This window comes from Vulpes lagopus, chromosome 12, assembly GCF_018345385.1.
Source record: "Vulpes lagopus strain Blue_001 chromosome 12, ASM1834538v1, whole genome shotgun sequence".
NCBI classification, from domain to species: Eukaryota; Metazoa; Chordata; class Mammalia; order Carnivora; family Canidae; genus Vulpes; species Vulpes lagopus.
The window spans coordinates 1,970,020-1,977,394 of NC_054835.1; the positions used below are offsets into that span (position 1 = coordinate 1,970,020).

At 42.6% G+C, this 7,375-nt stretch overlaps 1 protein-coding gene across 24 annotated transcripts in view; it reads right to left on the reverse strand.

The window, feature by feature from the left end:
• The window catches only part of DENND1A (DENN domain containing 1A), a 508,029-nt gene that overhangs the window by 159,308 nt on the left and 341,346 nt on the right, over positions 1-7,375 (reverse strand). The window lies entirely within an intron of this gene.

The following is a 7,375-nucleotide window of genomic DNA, read 5'->3' on the forward strand; positions in this document are numbered from 1 at the left end:
CCTAGAGAAGAAAATTGTACTCAGTATTAGGGCAGGTTTCTGAAACTGAAGAGAACATTGCTTCTCTTAGAGTGTATCAAGTAAGAACAAAACAAAGCTACTTTCCTTTAGTTTCAATGTGCCAGGTACGTGTGTTCACATGCATTTTCTAATTTAATTATTTCCACATTCTTGCAAGGAAGGGATCAGTGTTCCTGTCTTATAAGAGTGAAATAGTCTCAGAGAGGTTGGATTATATGCCTAGAAACAAACCCAAGTGGTGGCCAACTGGAATATGAACTGAAAGTCTTATATGTTTTAAAAGATTTTATTTATTTATTTGAGAGTGAGAGAGAGACAGAGAAAGAGCAAGGAGATAGTGCACACAAGTGGGTGGAGGGGCAGATGCAGACACCCAGCTGAGCAGGAAGCTCACATGTAGGGCTTGACCCCAGGACCCTGGGATCATGACCTGAGTTGAAGGCAGATGCTTAACAGACTGAGCCACCCAGGTGCCCCTAAACTAAAAGCTTTATAATCTGAGCCCAAAAGACACAAATTGTTTTAGTTCCAATTCTACTCTTTGAATGGGATTGATGCGGGACTCAATCCCAGGACCCCAGGATTTGAATTACTTACAAATAATAGAAATGAATGGCTTATTTATAACATATATACCTCACACCTGATACTCAAGATATACAATTATTAAATATATGTGACATATATTTATTGTATTATAAATTATATACACATTAAAAATATATAAAGTAAACATACACATAATATATATTATCATATACTTCATACTCTAGAGGAAAGTGGCAGCTAATAGATATATATACTCAAGAGACTTAGAAAAATAGGCAAGAAAAGCCATGGCACTAGGACAAGAAGCCAGAAATATTTAGTGTATAAATGTAAGCTATAAGGTCTTACATGGTGGCTAGAGCTGGCTTGTAAATTTGACTTATGAGCCTTCTAGTGGTCAAAGCAAAAAGAGAAACCCAAGTTGTGAGATTCTTCAGGTCCATGTAGTACAAACCAACCACCTGCACAAATGAAAACAAGTTTTCCTGAACATGAGAACTGAAAGAGATTTTTTCCTATGAATCCTCAATGTGGGAAATCCTCATGTGTCACATGATGGCTCTTGCCCTCAATGTTGGAGACAACACCAAGCCTCCTGGTCTGCTTCTAACATGCTTTTCATTCATCTCAAGATGCTGCACTGCACAACTTCCAGGCACACCATTCACCCTGTGTTTGTTCCATGTGAAAAATACCCCTGGGACTTGGCAACGGGGTAGCTTTGAGTCAATGGTGATACAACAGTGAGCAAAAGAAGACACAGGTCCTGTCCACAGGAAGTTTACATTCCAGTGAGGGATACACCAATCCACGGATGATGTTGCCACCTTGACAAGCCCCAGAGCTCACTGAGGAGATCAAAGAAGGATTCCTGAAGGGCATCGGGCTTGAAGGGAAATCTGGAGGAGGAGCTGACGTCAAACTTGGCCAAGAGGGAACAGTGCTCTGAGTACACAGAAAAAAGCCTGTGGTGAGGAGTCTGGAGAATAGAAAGGACTATGGCTCCAGTGGAGAAAATGAGGGAGAACATGGCTTGAACAAAGCTAGCAGAAAACGCAGGAGTCAGAAGTGCCAGGAGGACCATAAGGAGTTTTTTCCTTTCGTTTTGAGGGAAATGTAAACCTAATGACTGTTTTTAAACATGCAGGTGACATATCAAGAACACATTTCAGGAATCTATTATGGGCAATATAAGATTATCTGACAGGAGCACCCAGGTGGCTTAGTGGTTGAGCATCTGCCTTTGGTTCAGGGCATGATCCTGGAGTCCTGGGATTGAGTCCCACATCGAGCTCCCTGCATGGAGCCTGCTTCTCCTTCTGCCTATGTCTATGCCTCTCTGTGTTTCTCATGAATAAGTGAATAGAATCTTAAAAAAAAAAAAAAAAAAAAGATTATCTGATGGCCTGACATTATTTAAGGATAAACTAGAAAAATGAGATTCAGGTGGATCATGAGTCACCTAGTGTTCCTCAGATCCCTAAAAGTACCTGGGAGCCTAAAAATATTAAGGATCACTGGTTTGGGATAGATCATATAGACTTTAGGAAATGTTCCAATGGGGGCACCTGGGTGGCTCAGTCTGTTGAGTGTCTGATTCTTGGTTTTAGCTCAGGTCGTGATCTCATGAGTCATGAGAGTGAGTCCCACATCAGGCTCTGCACTCAGCAGGAAGTCTGCTTATAGAATCTCTCCCTCTGCCCCTCCCCCTGCTCACAGGTGTGCTCTATCTCTCTCAAATAAATATATCTTAAAAAAGGAAAGTGCTCCATGGATATTATTTCTTATTAACAAGCTTCTGATAAGGGATTTTTATTTTTTAAAGATTTTATTTATTTCTTAGAGAGAGAGAGAGAGAGAGCACGAGCAAGGAGGAGGGGGAGAGGGAGAGGAAGAAGTAGACTCCCCTCTGAGCAAGGAGCCCAACACAGGGCTCCATCCCAGAATCCCAAGTTCAGGACCTGAGCCAAAAGCAGATACTTAACTGACTTATCCACCCAGGCACCTTAAGGATATTTATTTATTTATTTATTTATTTACTTATTTATTTATTTATGAGACACAAAGAGAGAGAGAGAGAGAGACAGAGGCAGAGGGAGAAGCAAGCTCCCTACAGGAAGCTTGATGCGGGACTCAATCCCAGGACCCCAGGATCATGCCTTGAGCCTAAGGCAGACACCCAACTGCTGAGCCACCCAGGTGTCCCACCCTCATGGATTTTTAAGTAGCTTATTAAGATATTTTACATACCATAAAATTCACTCATTTGAAGTATATAGTTTAGTGGTTTTTAGTATGATGACAGACTAATGATAGTTTGTAGACTATCACTATATTTAATCCCTAAATATTTTTATCACCCCCAAAAGAAACCCATCTTATTGTCAGTTACTTCTCATTCCCCACCAATCTTCCTCCCCTCCTCCTGAACCCTTCCATCTTCTGTCTCTAGCGATTTACCTATTTGGACATTTCATATAAACGGAATCATACAATAAGAGGTCTTTTGTGACTGGCTTCTTTCAGTATAATGCTCATTATAAATAAGGTTACTCCATGTTGTGGTACTTATCAGTACACTTCATTCTTTTTCATAGCTGAACAATATTCCACTGTATAGGGTTAGACCACAGTGTATTTACCCTCCATATTTATCTAGTTGATGGGCATCTGGGTTGTTTCCACATTTTGGGTGTTATGAATAATGCTGCTTTGAACATTCATGTAGAAACTTTTCATGTGGGGACAACAGAGACTCCGAGGCCAGAAACTGAGTGGTGAAAATCCTCTGTTGCCAGAGCTTATAAAGATAAGCTTAAAGGATACATGAAGTCATGGAGCACAGTGCCTGGCACCCAGGAAGTCACCACTAAGTGTTTACTGAGTAGCAGGGGAAAAAGTCCTGTGCTGTGGCTAATGGGGTGTGCTGTATGCTTGAGCAGGGAATTGAGTGATGGCAGGGCTAGGGCTGATGTCCTTCTCTGGTTAAGTCAGAAGTGATGGGAATAGGCAAAGAGGGGGTGGCTACCCTGCCTGTGCTCAGAGGTGGGCCAAGAAAAAATATTTTTCTTTGGAAGCAGTTGTGAGTATGTCTCAGCACCTGGGTGTCAAGAGCCCACTGTTTGTGACTTCCCTCTCCTGGGACACATCAGGCCCAGTGCCACGGGGGGGGAGAGCCCATGAAGAGCAAGGCAGGCCACTCAGCACCCAGGCAGACTCTGCCATGGGCTTTCAACTGGAAATAGCAATGTGAAAAAAACCCAAACAAACCATGCTTTATTAAAATATTAAAAATATTGCCCACTTCCCACCCTCCCCATAATAGAAATCTTGCCTCTCCCAGGGACTAGGGTGACATTTGTATCCTTTGAAATGGTGCAAGCCACTGTCACTCTTCTAGTTCCTCAAAGGCCTTGGGCCACCTGTGCTGCAGATTATTCCTCACTTAACCTTCCCTGGCCTTTCCCTTTCATTCGGGAGGTGTTTAATTACCTTGGATTCACAACGCTGCACTTCAGGTGAGCCTCTCCTAATGGCCTCATTATCATTTTACACAAAGAAGTCGTTGCTGATTGTAACTGAGCAAATATGAATGTGTGCCTTCCTGCCTGCTCCAGCTGGTCTGAAACCAGCCAAGGGGTCCTGGGCTCTTGATGTCCCTGTGACCACTTAGGCCAAGACTTCTGAAGACCTCTCCTCACCCTGCAACACGGAGAAGCTTTTGTCAGTGCTTCAAACTTTGAAACTTCAAGTATATGTACATCTGATAACTGGTGATAGCATTTTGTCCTTTAAATAAAAGTGAGGGATGAAAATCAGAGGCTTAAAATAACCCACAGTCATACATCTAAAACTCAACTTGCCAAGGAGTACTTGTGGGGGGTTCTGGTCAAATCATTAACACTGGGGTTCATTAGACATAATCTGGGGGCAATGGAAATGCTGATGAGGATGGCTTCCTCTTTTAATGAGGTATCAGGAGGAAGGCAGAAAACAAAGGCAAGAGGATACTACATTGAATGTACAGCCTCTCTTGAACACTACCACCCCCCTCCACTGTGTCCCCCTTGGTCACTGCAGGGTCACCCAGCTCATCTCCTAGGCCAGATTCAGATGTCAGACTACATAATCCTCCTTCCCTACCCACCACCATTCTCCGCATCTTATCAGCACCACCCAAATATGTCCCAAATGCACCCTCTCCTCTCAGCAGCTCCATCCCTCTTTTCTGGCCCAGATTGGTAGAGTAACTTCCCAGATGGGCTCTCGGTTTTCAGTGTCCCCTCAATGCCACCCACTGATAGTTGTCCTAGTAATCTCAGAAACATATGAATCTGGTCAATTCAATCCCTTCATCAAAATGCTTCAATGCTCCCCCCCACCCCCCATCACTACCTGCAGAAAAACATCCAATTTCTCAGAGCAATCAGTGACGTTCCACTCAACTGGTCTCACTTCTCTCAGCCCACTTCACATATTTTGGACGGATAGTGAATTACTATTTAGAAGCATACACTACTCTCCAGCTTATACACATGCTGACACCTCACACAGCATTGTCTCTTGTACCTTCCTCTTCTATTTGTAAAGATCTATTATTCACCCTTCAAGAGACCATCTAAGTACCCATCAATGGGGGCCAAATAAGTAAACTATACCACATCTTCACAATGAAATATTACATAGCTGCCAAAAAGTTATCTCACAGTACTTGAACTGACATGAAAAGATGTCCACAAAATATTGCCAAGTGGGAGGAAAAATGCAAGTTACAGCGGTATACAGCATGAATCATTTAAAAATTTTTATATATATATAAATACATATATATGTATGTATGTATGTTTATATACGCAGTAAAAATCTAAAATGTCATGTATCAAACTTTAACCATGCAGGGATGCTTTCACTATTTTACGCACTTTTGATAGTTTTGACTATCCTTCACTAAAAAGCATATGTTCCTTTTATAATAAAGAATTAAATGAGGTCTTCTTCCTTGATAGTCAAATTAAAGATTACTTTGGGTTAAGGGAAAGAGGGAATTCAGATGTCCCCTCCTCTGCCAAGCCTTCGCTGACCCCTAAGGCAGGGCTAATGACACTCTATTGGGGCCCCTTGGATTGCTTAGGTGAATCTTTGGTGAGCTGCTACAGCTACCACATCTCCCGCTAGACTGAGTTCCCAGAAGGGCCAGAAGGGCTTGGCTGGTGTAACCATTTAGCACTTGCGGCTAAATGAAAGAACAGAAGAGTGAGTGTTTTGATATTCTGAGAGAGGCATTTCCAGTAGCTGAACTTCTCCGCTTGGGAGGAAAGTCTAGAATCACATTCTTCAGTAATTGATAATTAGAATCTAGTCTCTGCTGGGAAGGCCTGGATGGGGTGGGGTGGGTGGGACTGATACTCATCCATTCTGCTTCTGCAGAAAGCCACCACTTAGATGCAACCAAAATTGCGAGGAACACAAACCTCTTGGTGAAAGTGGACAACTAGCCCAGTCTTAACACTGCAAACGTCGTAACATGTATAATGACAAAAAGCCATATTCCTCACTCCATGTTCCTGCTTTACCTGCTTCCTGAATGCTCTACCCCCACAGATCTCTTGACTTCACCTGCTTCTGTCCCCAGGTGCTCCTCAGAGACTGAATCACTTGAATCTAGGATTGGAAACCTGGCCCTCCTGCCTTCTTAACCTTTTTGAGCTTCTGTTCCCTTTGCTGTAAAATGAAGTGTCTGCAACATAACGTTCGCTGTTAGGGTTAAACACAACAGATGTAAGATGGATGCCAGTGGAGGCAGTGGACTGTCTTGATTCTTTGATGTTCATGTTTCCTCTTTTTCCTAGACTACTGCAACCATCTTTTCACTGGTGGCTCTTCTATTTTTATCCTGGTCTAATCCACCTTCTGCACAAACTTGTCTTTCTAAAACAAGAGGCTGCATTCTACCACTCTAGTCCACTAAAATGTTCAGTGGCTCCACAGTGCTGACACGAAAAGTCCAAATTTCTTAGCACATATCCGAGGCCGCCTATAGGCTCAGCTCAAGCTCCATCTCCAACATTGTCTTCTACTGAGTTTTGGAGGCCTCCAAACCATCCCTAAAAGCCTGGAATGTTCTTTACCCTATTCTTGAACAAAATCCTTCTATTAAAAAAAAAAAAAAGCCTCTTTCTGTGGTGCCCTCTGTCAGAACAGATAGCTCTTTCTCAGGGCACATTAGCTTGTTCCTTCCATTGATACCTCATCTTTGCAGGCCCCATGCTGCAAATATGCTGGCAACAGCCACAGAGGACCAGGACCCAGTGCAGGAGAGCTTATAGTCAGGGTCCCCCAGACCAGCCACAAGGTAGCCTGTAACTACTTCAAAAGGAACTCTCAAATGGTATATATCACCATCTTAGACTTTATCTTTTTGTAATAACCAGTATTTACATATCTTTCCCCCTCAACTAGAATGAAGATAAACTATGTGCTCAATAAATACAGGGTTCTTTATTACTTAGCTGCAATTTGTGGTGGGTAGGGGTGAAGGTGGAGATAAAGATGGTCCACTATTCACCTATCCATCTCTGACAGGAAAAGATGTCCACAAAATACTGTCAGATGGGGGAAAAATGCAAGTTGCTGAGCAATATATACACATGAATCATTTAAAAATCATATATATTTACATATGCACTAAAAATCTAAAATGCCATGTATGAAGCATGAACCCTGTAGAGATACTTTCACTTTCTGCAGCCTCCCCACTGCTTAGATGATAACGACTACATTCCTAGCTTGGCCTGCAAGGCTCAGA